The sequence below is a fragment of the Podarcis gaigeae genome (assembly GCF_964106915.1).
Source record: "Podarcis gaigeae genome assembly, chromosome: 2".
Lineage (NCBI taxonomy): Eukaryota > Metazoa > Chordata > Lepidosauria > Squamata > Lacertidae > Podarcis > Podarcis gaigeae.
The window spans coordinates 84,628,510-84,643,756 of NC_139679.1; the positions used below are offsets into that span (position 1 = coordinate 84,628,510).

At 43.6% G+C, this 15,247-nt stretch overlaps 1 long non-coding RNA gene across 1 annotated transcript in view; it reads right to left on the bottom strand.

The window, feature by feature from the left end:
- LOC310839046 overlaps positions 1–15,247 on the bottom strand; it is a 202,654-nt gene that overhangs the window by 144,103 nt on the left and 43,304 nt on the right. The window lies entirely within an intron of this gene.

Sequence of the window (15,247 nt, forward strand, 5' to 3'; positions counted from 1 at the left end):
TGCTACTAAATCTTTCTCCACAATTTTGCTGAATGGGCTTAATTAAAAACCATGGCTGCACGGGCTATTTCTCTGCTGAAAGCGCCAGGCCCCGATCAAAAACTTTGCCCTACATGGACATTGCTCTTTCATTCCTGGCCCTGCTGCAAAACTCTTCTATATCTAAGGTAGTTTTAAGAATGTTTCACATCTGGCCCAGATCCAGCTGCCAGAAAGCTATTCGATCCCAGGCTTCCCATTGTCAAAGATGGTTCTGGGTGAATGCGGGTTTACAACTCTCAAGAAGTTATTATCTAGGATGAGTTGTGAAGATAAACCAAACTAGATTTCACAATGAGCCCACAATGAGTTCATTAGCTGCACCAACATACCATTTTCTTTAACTGCAAAGGAGGAGGAATCCTGGGATGTTTTCTAACAGAAGGTAGCTGATATAAATCTATGCATATCTTTCTTGCTACACAGACAACTGGTTTGCCACCCATTGCCTCTTTCTCCTCTATACTGTATGAACCATGCCTGGTTCCCAGTATTGAGCATATGGTTGATTAAGTTTATAGACCACTTTTCAGCCAGTAATACCTGCCAAAGTGGTTTTACAGCAACATTTGAAACATCCTGAACAAATTAAATTCTTAAACAAATTACAATTTAGACAGGCACTTATGGGTGGCAACAACCTGGAATAAACCAAAAGTCACTGAACAACAGAAAAACCCACAGAAACATAACTTTAGCTACATCCAAACAAACCTACCTATGGCCTAATTTCACAAAGAACCCAAATGCAAACATTTTGGCTGATAAATTCCAATCAATGGGCCACGCGAGAAGAGTCTTTCTCAGTCCTAGCTTTATTGCCCATTCTCTCTCTCTCTCTCTCTCTCTCTCTCTCTCTCTCTCATAGGTGCCAAGTCTCTGGGGCCCTGGGTGCCCAAAATTCACTATGAAGGGGCCGAGCACCCACAAATTTGGGTGCCAGGGCCATGCACGCTGCAAGGCACCCATGACCCCGGGCACCCACAGTCACGGGGCCAAACTGGCACTCCTGCTCTCTCACATGAGCCCAACTACATTATCACACTTCCTATCTCAGAATCCTAAAGCCTCAATCTCACTTTTTAAACCTCCTAATTTTCACCCTTGCAATTCTGCGCAATGTTATACTTTCCCGATCACCATTTCTCTCCTATCCCCCCTGCCTCTGTCTCATCCTCCCCGCCCTTCCTACCCTGACACAGTTGAGGATTAGCATCCAGTGTATTATTTACATCGTTGCTAAATATTTAATTTAATCTTGACTAGATTTGTTCTGCTGAGCCCTTAGCCATGACCTGCTTTACTCTGTACTTACACCTAATCCAAACCCAAAACTTTCCACCTTGGGCAGCTGATTCAGGCTACCCTGGCTGCCACCTGCGTGTTGCACCTTCTCTTAAGGACACGGTGCTGCTGGGATGGGGAGCAAAGCTTGTGTCTGCACAAAACGACACTTGGTACTTGGGCTTGCATAGCATGACCTGGCCTTTCCCCTCTCATTGCTGAATGTCACAGCCAGTTGCAGCCTGAATGTCTGTTGCTTGGAGTCACAAGTGGGGAGAGAGTTGTTGCACTTGGGTCCTGCTTTGGCATTTTCTAGAGGCACCTGGTTGGCCACTGTGAGACCAGTGGGAGCTTTCTTTATTTTTTCTGTTATGATTTCAATGTCTATCCCATGGGTAGGCAAACTAAGGTCTGGGGGCCAGATCCGGCCCAATCGCCTTCTAAATCCGGCCCATGGATGGTCCAGGAATCAGCATGTTTTTACATGAGTAGAATGTGTCCTTTTATTTAAAATGCATCTCTGGGTTATTTGTGGGGCATAGGAATTCATTCATTTCCCCCCCTTCAGAATACAGTGGTACCTCGTGTTAAGTACTTAATTTGTTCCGGAGGTGCGTTCTTAATCTGAAACTGTTGTTAACCTGAGGTACCATTTTAGCTAATGGGGCCTTCTGCTGCCGCCGCGCTGCCAGAGCACGATTTCTGTTCTCATCCTGAAGCAAAGTTCTTAACCTGAGGTAATATTTCTGGGTTAGTGGAGTCTGTAACCTGAAGCATATGTAACCTGATGTGTATGTAACCCGAGGTACCACTGTATAGTCCAGCCCCCCACAAGGTCTGAGGGACAGTGGACCAGCCTCCTGCTGAAAAGGTTTGCTGACCCCTGGTCTATCCTGTTCTTCCTCCCAAAGAGCCCAGGATGGGGAGGAAAGGGTTCACCCCTCTCTGTGCACTACCTCCACCGCCCCCCCCCCCATGCCTAGGATTAGATTTTTGAAATCCCTGACATGTCAAATATTCATAAAATTAACATGACAGGTAGTTAGACCTCCAGGGACAGAATCTGGTGCACTGTGCAGATAAAGCAAGCAGCCTTAGGCTGAACAATCTCCCATTCCAAGGTCCACTGCAGATTTTCTTACTTACAAATAGAACAACGGGTGCCAGAGGGAGACCTAGAGGATCCCAATCAAACTGGCTCCAGTGAAAACAAATCTGAAAAAGTGATGCAGGATTATGCAAGTCACTTTAACAGGATTACAGCAACAGGGGAGGAATGCCAAACATTCCCAGACGGACAACCTTCCCTTGGGCTTGCCCCGAAGTGAGTGAGGCTGCACTCCCCCAGCTTCCCTAAACAAGGAAATGGTATCTTTTTAAACACACTGCACACGATGTCCCCAGAGCTATACAAATGGGGCCCTAACTGGATTCCCAGACATGCAGACATGGCTTGAGAGCCTGCAGCTGGCATTCCGCAGGGATCTCAGGTGACAATGACAAGAAGCAGATTGCAAGAGCATTTCTCCTTTCCCTTTCTGGTGCCATATGGTGCTCTAAAGTGACAGTAAGCAGTGTGCTCATACAATGATGTGAGTCAACCACACAACCTCAAGCATGGGACTCCCATGCCCAGACACTGTCACGCGAGCTTGCTTGGTGGCAGGACACACACCTGGCATGCGAAAGGTCTCAGGTTCAGTTCCCTGAAATCTCTAGATAGGGCTGGAAAAAGTCCTCTGCCCAAAACTCTAGAGAGATGTTTCCAGCCAGGGTAGTGTTCTAGGTGAACCCACAGTCTGACTTTGAGCAAGGTGGCTCCCTATGAATATTACTATTCATAGGGAGCCACCTTGCTCAAAGTCAGACTGTGGGTTCACCTAGATCACTACCCTGGCTGGACAATAGTAAGTCTGGGAATAGTAAGAGGCTGGCTCTGTCACACAGTTGGCATCAGCCGTCTTTCTGTCCTGAGTTTTATTGGCTGGGATCCTGTAAAACAGTAGCTTCTAAATTCTGCAGGGAAGATGGATGAAATGCAAACTGCGCAGGTAAGGATGTGCAGTTCAAACAATCCCAGTTTCACTAGAGAGAGGTGGAGCTGTCAAACAAAAAGACCTCGTGGCTATTAGGATTTGGGTTTTTTGTGATTTCTTGTTCAGATGTTTTTAAAGGGTTGTGCTGTTTCATGGCTTTTCATCTGGTTGCCTAAGCCACCTACCACTTGTGCAAAGGGTGGCGTATAAATCATCTGAATAAATGAATGAAAGCAAGAAAAGTTGGCTGGGGTCATTAAATGGGAGCAGTAAGAAGGTCTTGGTGGGAATCAAAAGGAATAAGATCTGGATGCAGGACAGGCTTAATGGATGTAGAATTTATTGTTCTGGCTCCTTTCTAGCATAACAGTGACTAACAGCCCCCTATTTCTTCCCACTAGAATATGGTTCATATAAGTCCTGGGATTGCTCACCCTGGGGTTCACAAGGCATTCTGAAATACTTTTGAGAATTCAGGCTGATTGAAAGAGGAATAGGAACTGCAAGTTCTGGGGTTGATAAACCTGAATTTAGGGGAAAGGACAACTGAGTCTATATGGGGATGTTTTCTGTAAGGCAAGAATAGTATCTTAGTGACCTAACCATCAGAAACTGCGTGTTAAAATTAATAAATGTGGAATCAGGATGGAATGGACTTGTCAGGAAATACATGCAAAAGTGACATGAACCAATAATATTGTGATTTATCTATCCTTGCTTTCAACATAATTGCTTATGTCACAGGTGACAGAGACATCAGGCAATGTTATATGCCCATGCATAATTCTCTGGCTTAAATGCATGTTTATGAAATCCCTGAAAGTTAATCAATAATCTTGATTAGTAGAAGATGTGGCATGCCGTGCTTTCCTGCAGGGTGATATCAGCCTGCATCTCAAGACGGGAGCGTGTGCATCAGTCACAAAGTGATATTGACGCAACCCTTAGCACCATTGCCCATCAAAGTGGATCGGTGTTATCTTATGGATAAATGCACTGGCTTGCCCTTTGCTAGCTAGCAGAGGTGGCTGTTTTTTTTTTTTAAATAAGTCAGTCAACAAACAAACAAACAAACAAACACCCCCTTGCACTAACCACTACACAGTGCCCCCTGTATCCTTTGTGCGTGAACGTGATCAATTGAATATCTATTACTGCTCCTGTTCCAATGCTGACTTTATGAGTAGAGCTCTATTGTTACTCAGAGTGATTTATGAAGTCCTCTTTATTTAGCATTCTAGCTCCGTTTGGTGCATGTCAAGATATTTGCAGAAAATGACTATATGCAAGTCAGGACGATCTGCCTGGTTATATAACACAAACAACGCTGCACTAATAATAGAAAGCGGAAGAAAGCCTGGAGCAGGAAGAGCAGCGGAGAAGGGATAAATCAAACAAATGAAGTGCACAAGAAAATGTCATTCTTGGACAAATGGTGACAGCATTCATTCTGTCCTCTTGGCATTTCCCTCGGTGCTTTCATCAGTTCCCAGGAGGATCTGCATTCAGGCAATTCCGATCCGATGGCATTGAGGTCCAAAGGCCAAACGCAAACAAATGTGTGGAGAGAACCCACATTTCCTTGGCCCGTATTTGTTTCCTGGCTTACGCAAGAGGTGGATGCAATGCTAATTTGTTGCTGATTTAGGTTGTGCAGTCGTGGATGAGCAAATCCCTTCAAAAACTCTGGGCTATTGGTGACTGAAGGACTGGAGTCCAGCTCACTGTTGAAATAAGCTCAACCATAGGAATGCAGTGGTACCTCGTGTTACATACACTTCAGGTTACAGACTCTGCTAACCCAGAAATAGTGCTTCAGGTTAAGAACTTTGCTTCAGGATGAGAACAGAAATTGTGCTTCAGCGGTGCGGCGGCAGCAGGAGGCCCCATTAGCTAAAGTGGTGCTTCAGGTTAAGAACAGTTTCAAGTTAAGAACGGACCTCCGGAACGAATTAAGTACTTAACCCAAGGTACCACTGTATAGGAAACAGCCTTAGACCCTTAGTTCTAGCCCAGTATTGTCTACACTCACTGGCCGCAACTCTGCAAGATTTCAGACAGGGGACATTTGCTGCTCTACCTGGAGATGCTAGGTGGGGATTGAATTTGCAACCTTCTGCATGCAAAGCAGATACTCTGTCGCTGAGCCATGGCCCCATAGGGCTGTTTCCCAGCATGGAATGACATGCTTCATTCAACACAGGGCTCCTGTCAAAACTGACAGCTGTGGATTGACTTTGTCCATGCATGCCCCCATCATCTTTAGGCAGAGCTATGACCTTACCACGTTGTGTCTCTCTCTGCCAACATCCAATGCACACCACTGAGCGGGATGGGAAAGGACAATGCGCAATGTGCTGGTGATACTGCAGCATGTCCAGCATGCCAAGGGTGGGAGATCTTGACATGGTGCTGCTGCTTTCCTCTGAGGCTTCCGAATGTGGGTCTGTGTGGCACAACAGAAACACGTGTGCTCCCAGCACACGAAAGTGTGCATGCAATTCTTTAATGCAGAACTGATATTTGTACAGGAAACTGATTGACTGAATGAATGAATTTATGTACAGTGGTACCTCAGGTTACATACGCTTCAGGTTACAGACTCCGCTAACCCAGAAATAGTACCTTGGGTTCAGAACTTTGCTTCAGGATGAGAACAGAAATCATGCTCCGGCAGCATGGCGGCAGCAGGAGGCCTCATTAGCTAAAGTGGTACTTCAGGTTAAGAACAGTTTCAGGTTAAGAACAGACCTCCGGAACGAATTAAGTACTTAACCCGAGGTACCACTGTATTGCCTTTCTGCCGAGGTGCTCAAGGCGGTTTGACAATTTGAAACTGCATGAGGGGCCATGATTCATGAAAATAATTTGAGAGCACAGGAAGAAGGGCGAAGGGATTGTTGTTGTCTATATCTGTTTCGCTAGCAATATCAAAGTTGTGCCGTCAATGTTTCGCTTTATTGCTCAGACACCCACAAGCACTCACACAGCCTGCCCTTCTAGTAGGTTGAGTGAAGTGGGTGCCTCAGATGGCAGATTCCAGGGGGCATCAGCAGCGTCTTCCCCTTCACCCTGGCTTTTCCCATCTGCCTGAGCTGGTGCCCTGGTGGTGTTACTGCTTAAAAAGGTAAAGGGACCCCTGACCATTAGGTCCAGTTGCAGACGACTCTGGGGTTGCGACGCTCGTCGTGCTTGTTGTTTCAATGGCGCTGCATCTGTGTTCAAAGGGGCTGCGTGTATATTTTTTCATTATATTGTTATTTTAAATGTGGAACATTTTTTAAAGTGAAATACTGCTCCCGTGATTGGTGATGTGGGGGGAGGGAAGTTTCTTAGTTCCATTTTGACTGTTAACTAATCAGTGCTGTGTACAGCCAGCATCTGTTGCAAACTCACAAAACCATTTTTTCAGATCTGAGCCCTAGAGAGAAGTATGTGTGTTTATGTGTCCCAGATTGGGCCCTCTGCTTCAGGAATATTGCATTTGTCTTCACCTTTAATCATACAAGAATGCTAGTATTCTTTCATTACAATTTGCTGAACTCAGCATTTCCTTAATGTGGGGGTTGATCTGCATATGGAATCTTAATGGGTCAGCAAGCCCAACTGATTTCAATAGACTCATTTCTGTTGATTGTGCTGTTAGCGTATGATAGATATTGATAGATGTTTTGAAATGCTTGCTGATTTTTTTATAAATGTGAATTCTTTGTTGGGTTTAGTAAACTGTTGCAATAATTAATTGGATTATTCAGCAGGGTGTTACACTTTAGAGAGAAGCAAATTAAAGTGTACAAATATTTCAAATGAATAATGGTGGAAATCTGGTACTAGTTATATTCCAAATGAGTTTCACAATGTCCTTTCCATCATATTTATTCTGTGGTAGCATTTTTGGTTAGTAATAAAAACCAGAGTATAAGTTCACTGGAATACATGCAGTATCCAAAAGCAATTGACCCTATAATTCTCATGCTGCTTACTCTGTGATCTCACTGGAAACATCTGGATTAAACAAGACTATAGCAACCTAAAGGTACATAAAGGATCTGGGAGTCACCTCTTTACGCTGAGCTTTGACACGTAAGAAAGTTTTTTAAGGGCCTGCCCTATTCTTCTGATGGTGTTTAATTTGTTGTGAACTGTTTTCAATACCGCATTTTTAGTTACTACAACCTACACTGGGTTATGGTGATGGGTAAGTAACAAATCCTAATAATAATACTAACAACAACAACAACAACAACAACAATAATAATAATAATATCATCATCACAGCTGACATAGAAAAGCTACATAATGTATCTTTTAATTTGAGTTTAAGGGTTGGGTTTAATTTAAGAATAAAACTAAATAAACAGAGCAGGTGTTTCTTTCCATAAAGGAAACCTGAAAAGACGAACAAAGGCAATGTTGTTAACCTCATTTTGGAGAGAAGGCGCAATGAAACGCAAGCAGAAGTTACTTTCCATCTTGGGCAGAGTTAGAAGAGCTGATGTTTCGGATATACCAAATTCCATCGCTTATTATCAGTTTGCTGAGCCAGCCAGTCGTGGTGTAACTGATATCATACAGAGTGTACATTTCAAACCTCCAAGCTTTTTCTGGATTGTAATTTAGAAAACAAATACCTCTTAAATTGCACATTACAGATTAATTAGGATTTGGTTGGATATGATTAGGCCAATTAAACTGAGCTTCGAATCAGGCAGTGATCACCCATTAATTACAGCCCTAGGCAAGAAAAGTACAAATTAATCACCTGTGACTCCCCCATTCCTGGCTTATTGGAAATGGCAGCTGCCCACCCACCTACTATCTCCGAAGCTTTGGGGAAATCCCTAAAGAGAATTTTCATGGTAGCAAACAAAGCCCTGACATATAGACATTTTCCAGCTGCTTAAGGACACAAGAAGAGCCCTTTTGATCAGACCAGTGGCCTATCTAGAGTCACTGAGTTGGAAAGGTCCACAGGGGTCATGTAGTTGAACTCCCTGCAATGCAGGAATCTCAGCACCCTGTTCCCAATGGCCAACTGGAGTCCTCTGAGAAGCCCAAAACTGGGGCATGTGTGCAGCAGCACTCTCTCACTTGTGTTTCGCCACAACTGGTATTCAGAGGCATGCTGCCTTTGAGAGCCCTCATGCCTAGTAGCATCATCCACCAGGAATTTATTTAATCCCCCTTTGAAGCCATCCAAACTGGTGGTTCTCACACTACATCTTGTAGCAGCAAATTCCCTAATTCAGCTACGTGCTGAGGGAAGATGTATTTCCTCATGACTGCTCCAAAGCTTCAACTGTTCAGCCTCACTGGATGACCCCGGGTTCAAGTATTATGAGGAAGAAAAACTTCTCCCTATCTGTTTCCTCCACACCATGAATGATTGCATACGCACCTCTCATGTTTCCCATCACTTGCCTTATTTCCTAAAGGTGGCAAACATTTCAAGCTTTTTTCGAAGAGAAGCTGCTCTACCCTGCGATAATTTGGGCTGCTCTTTTCTGCACCATTTCCAGGCATGGGAGCCAGAAGTGCACACAGTATTCTAAGTGCAGATACATTTGGATAAAGGCATCGTGATATTTGCCGTTTTGTTTTTTATTCCTTTCCTAATGATCTTTCGCCACAGCTTAGTAAAGGTGTCCAGCTGAGACCTAGCTCTGCCAAGCAGTCCTTTCAGAATAATAATAATAATAATAATAATAATAATAATAATAATAATGTCACCAATTTGACTGAGCTGCCCCAGCCACTCTGGGCAGCCTCAAACAAATTAGAACGCAGTAAGACAGAAAGGATCTGGGCTCACTGAAATGACAGGTTCAACAAAGCCAGCTTTCTCCAACCTAGTGCCTTCATCTAGAGAGGTTTTGAACTACAACTCTCATCAGTCTCAATCAGCATAACTGTGAGCTATAATCCAAAACATCTGGAGGAGGGCACCAGGCTGGAGAAGATGAGCTAAGCCTTTTTAAACCCTTCCGCTTTTCGAATGACTTTGCTCTAATAATTATTTCATGAGATCTTCACGGACCACAGAGAGAATTTGGAGGACATAGCATTCAGTCCTAAAGCACTCTTTTCGGCACATCACTCTTAATGGCTTCAGCTACAAAGGCAGTCTGTGAAATCAGGGCCAGTTAACTCTTTCATCACTCATGCACACGCACAACCCCCCCCCCAAACATTATTGTCAATGCGAAGTCCTTCCAGGGCCCTTAGCTGGTATGCACAATGCACTGACTGTGATAAAATGGATTCTGAAGGCTCATATTGTTACAGGCTATCAAGTGACTGAACTGGATAGGCTCCAGTGAGTGGGTACATCCATTTTTTAGAACGGAAGCTTATGTTCAATGTCATTAAAAAAACAAAAACAAACCACCTGCACCTCCACAGTCACAAAAATAGCCTTCAAACAGCAAACATAACCCACTATTAATAATTAGTCTGGCTGCACAAGTCTTGTTTCTGCACTCATATAACTGAGCTGCAGTGTCTTTCAGAGCTGTGTCAAAAGGGCACTGTGATCCTGAAGCCCAGCCTTGTAACTGGCAACTTGCTTTGTCACCCTAGGCGACAAGGAATTCTATCCAGGCGAGTGGTTGGTTGGGTGGGTGGGCGGAAGAGGGATGGGTCACTCCACCCATCCTCCACCTGCTGACTCGAGTGATGAAAGGCCCTTGCCATGGCTGTGGACCCTCCAAAGTGCTAGGCGCTAAGAGAAGAGCTCTGTGCATTGTGTCTTGCCGTGGCTGCCAATGGTCAAGTCTTAGGTGCATTGGGTTGGTCACGGTGAGAGGAAAGTGCTGGGCTAGATGTGCCCCTGGCCTGATTCAGCAGGACACTTCTGCTGTTCTTAAGGATATAGGGCTCAGACGAAAGGGCACTGTGGAAGCACTGCATTACTGAGGTCCTATTCTAAACGCCATCCTTCAGATGAAATCTGGAATTGCTAAGTAACGACAGATCCGAGGAAAAGAGGCTAACCGATTGTTCTCAAAGGGAACATGAAATGCATCTGAGCCAAGGGCAGAAGGGCAAGTCCTGAGAGCCAAGGGATGAGGACCGAGAGGTGAGCCATAACATCACACCTGGCACACAGGTTCTGATCTCATCCTCTTATTACACTCTTCAGCTACAGCAGCCAGTAAGCTGATCATTGGCAAGGAGTGGGGGGGGGGGGTCAAGGCATCTAAATGACCTGTGTAAGCTGCAACCAAATCCCACCTAGCTAATTAAGAAAGGCTGGGTGCAGTGGGGGGGGGGGAAGCAGTGAAGTCTGAAGAAATCTAATATGACTATAATAATGTGATAATTATCCTAAACCACACGGGAGTGTAAGATAATCTCACATCTTCCAATAATAGCTTCAAAGGGCTGTACCTCAGCAGTCACTTTCCACTAATTGTTGAATTACAAACAAAATGAGCACATTGGGGCAATTACATAATTTATAGTTTCTGAATAAAGTGTTTCGAAAAGAAAAACTCGGGTTGAAGGGCTGATTCAGTTCATCAAGGGAATGCACATCTTTTCTGCATTTCAGCTTTCCCCTAATAGTCCCAGAATTCAACCCTCACTTAAAACTAATAATCAACGTAAATGTGCACCCCAGTGCTGGAGCTCATAATCTTCAATATACAAATATGAGTCTCTTTTTTTTTAAGAAAAAGAAAAAAATCATAAAATGGAAAGATGTTGCTGCAGGAGGACAGTAGCCATTCTCTTGTCTGAATGAATGGATTAACAGTCGATGGACAATTGCAATGCCTCCTTTATCCCTTCTTATGGAACTTTATATTCAAATTTGACTTGGACTGGACAAATAGAGGACTCTTCCAGATACAGAATTATCTTCCGTAATGTAGGATGCATGGCTGCTGCAATAGGTGACGGTAGTTTGTCGATGTTCTAACCCTTTGAGACAAGATAAATGGAATGTATTTGCCCTCTGTCCATTACAGCATACTCTGGTGTCTTGGGGAAAGAATCACATGCAATAACCCTCACAACAGAAACGATGCCCCAAGGGGAAACTCTCTGTACTGTGAAACAGAAGAGTAATTATTGAGGAGAAATTGTGTCTCCAAACACAAGGAGCTCACAGCATACCACTAACTACCGTAATGACACAAAACGAGCAGTTCCACAACTGAACTGTGTTCATCTGTCACAGACCATGACCTATGCAAAAGACCAAGAGAACAGAAAGATCTTAAAATCTTTTTGAGCTGAGATGGGGTGTGAGAGAGAGACACAGATGGATAGGTGGGGGTGGAAGCTGTGAATACTAGAGCTGAAAATGATCTGCTCTGCAGACAGATTCATCTGAGGATTTTGGAGAATCAGCCCCAAGTTGGCCTTGCAGTACCAAGTGGCAAGAACACAGGCAGGGAGATTGGATCAAAAGTATACATGCTACACAAATCTCAAGACTGTTCTGCCAAGAAGAATGAACATAAGTGCTGGGACTGTACTCCTAGTTTTTATCAGCAAACTAGGTGGCTGAATGCTAACAAGAACCAAAATGAGGGGACAGCATGTTCGGCTGAACATTTTGAAACAACAATCCCCACTCCACAAGAGGGCACACATCTTCGCCTTCCCCAACAGTCAAATACAGACTTAGTGGTCTCCAGAAGCCACAGAATGCTGAGTGTCAACTGGAAAAGAAAAATGGTAAACTGCTTAGGCAGCAGAGGAAACCTGCCTGCCTGAACCCTTTATAGCTTATAGTACTCTGGGGGAGGACATAAGATGGCTCCCTGAATGGGGGCATCAATTAGAAAGCAAGGACATGCTGCAACATTTTGTTGCAGGGCCCATTACAGAATGCTAATGATTTACAAGGGGAGTAGATCAGTGTTAAGAGCACCTGCCTTGCATGCAGATGGTCCCAAGTTCAATCCCCAGGCAGGACTGGGAGAGACTGCCTGCCCGAAACCCTGGAGAGCTGCTGCCTGTCAATCAATACTCAACTAGATGAACCGATGGACTTGAGCTTCCTATGTTCCTGTGTACAAGCCTGACAAAATGAAAGACCTGCTATTATTTCTTTATTATTAAAATTTGTATTTTGCCCTCTGACCCAAAGGCTCTCATGGCAGTATGTAACAATTGATCAAAATGCACAAATCAATAGAGAAATTATAATATATAAAATAGGTATCAAAAAACAAATCAACAACACAAATCCAAGCTATCCAGCATCAGTTTGCATCACTTTTAATTTACATTGTCTAACAGGAAAGCCTTTTTACCCATTAGTAAACCCCCACACAGGGTGGGGTGGGGCAGTGGCTTCATTTGACTGTATTCAAGGAAAAGTCTCTGCAACCTTTCTGGCAATCCATTCCATCGCTGAGCTGCCCTTTGTTCCTAACGTTTCCTAATGTACATAAATGAACCCACTCCTTTTTCCCTTTTTTTGTTTGGCATTTTGCAGAGGGGCACAAATGCTCTCCCTCTCCCTTTTGACATCCCTTTAAATATTTGACAACTGTCAAGCAATCTAATCTTCTCCTCTTTCCTCCTTAAATAAATATGCCCAGTTGCTTCAGCTGTTCCCCAGACAACTTTGTTGTGTTGATCCATTCTGCCACTTGCAGCTTCTCACAGAATCATTTCCCCCGTTTGTCTGCAGCCTTCTTGAACTCTGAACCTTTACTGAACTAAATACAGTATTGCAAATATGTTCCTTGCCACTGCTGAGCAGAGATGTAATATTACTTTTGGGGTCGTGGATGTTTCTATTAGCACAGTCCAAAATGTGCTACAGCAACTCATTGTTGACTCTTACAGTTCTCTACAAATGCTGAGCACATTGTACTGCCGTTGTACACACTGAGTTCTTTATTATATGTGCTGTTAGGAGAGGGGGTGTATTTGCTTTGGCCCCTTTTACCCTGCCGACCTTTCAGAAGTTTAATATTAGCACAAAATGCTAGCAATTTGGAACTGCGCAGTACTGTCTCATTCCATGAATGTGATTAATTAGGTGGCACAGCCCAACTACGTTAATTGTCAGAGAGCCTGTCACTTGGCAAATACACCAGCAATGATCTTTTGCAGCTGCTGTTCTTTCAGAGATGACATCTCTATTACAGCTGGCTTATTTAGATGGTTTCAGGAAGGATGTAATTCATACAGCTTCACAGCATATCTGGACCAAAGCATCATTTGCAATAGGATCAGAGCATGGATACCAATAAAACAGTACATCAAGAACAAAAGAGGTGCACATAGTATTATGTGGAATTTGGGGGGGGGGGTGAGTGGCAGCGGCGGAATTCAGCTGATGTAAAAAAGTCTGAAAAACTTTGACATTAAAAGCTTCAGCATAATGCATTATATAAATAGTTCAGACTAGAAAAAATGGAGTAGTGACTAAGACCATTGCTGTATTTAAACATTTTCATTTTTCTGGGGGGAAAGACTTTAAGATAACTTCCAGATTTGATCCTGCTTTGCTTGTACAGATTTTGTGGGGAGGTTATGTGATATTAACTATTTACTGAGCATTCTTTCTGATTTGTTTGTGAGAAGGCTGCATCAAACAATTGTTATCCCACAATTTCCAGTGCATATTCCTGTTGTTTACCTTATTAAAAAACAACCAATTTTTGGGGTGGGAGGGTGGGGAAGCAGGTTTGCTGCATAACAGCATAAAACCAACTTTAATTGCATGACCTGAATTTGTCAGTATGTGATTACGATTACGATTATGATATCTTTATTGTCATCGTAATTGTAATCACATACTGACAAATTCAGGTCATGCAATTAAAGTTTGTTTTATGCTGTTATTAAATCTCTCTCTCACACACAAAAAAATAGTGACAGCCTGAAAGTGTCTCAACAAAAGGCAGAAGGGTCACCAGGAAAATACAGAATGACAATAGCTGGATGATGGTGTTGTGTGGACGCTCCATAAAAAGTACGGTATCTGAAGGGGGGCAGAAGAATTCCACACTAATCACCCACATGGAAGCTCTTTGTGCTACTAATTCAAAGTCCTAGGTGTATGCACCTTTGAAATGCACAAGATGGATAAGAACAACTATTTTGATTTCAGCAGCTTTGGCCACTTAAAATGAACACTTTCCTTAAATAAGCAAACCCTTTAGGCAAAAGGCCAGATTTGCAGATGAGCTTATGCAAGCTGTATGAAGGTCAAGTGTAATGGGAAATTAATGATCAGTGTAATGAATTAAAGTACATGGTTATTCTTGTTACATAAGAATTAAGGAAGTTATTAGTAATTACCTCGAATAATCACTGTCATTCTTAAACAAACTTTAACCCTTGCCCAACCTTTTAGCAACTCAGTCATCAGTTGAACTAGGTAGGGGTGCTTAAAGGGGGTAAGGAGAGGCATGACATTTTGGGTCAAATCTAGCGTTGCTCTTCTGCAACCAGAAATGCTTCTTCCATTTGTGGAAGGAAACACAATTCAGTGGAGACTCCGGGTGGATAATTTTTCACCAGTTCCCTCCACAGACCCTGCACCATCTTCCACCTGATTTTCAAGGGGCACAGGAGGCATCCACAAAACAAATGGCTTCCCTACCCCTTTCCTCCAGAGGGAACATCCCACAAGTGAGTGGAGTTTATAAGTGTGGTTATTTTTGTTGAGGCTGACTGTCAGGGCCAACCCAACCATAAACCAGACTGAGAAAGCTGCCTCAGGTGGCAGAATCTAAGGAGACCTCTGTGGGCTATCTTGCAAAATCTCACTGGAACCCCAAAAACCACAGCCTTGCACCCCCAGTGAAGCTTCAGCAGAGGCAGCAAGGGGTGGGTAGGTGGGTGGAACGCGTGCAGTGCAGCACCTTTACATTTTGCCTCAGGCGGCCAAACAAGACAGGCTGTTACTGTCTATG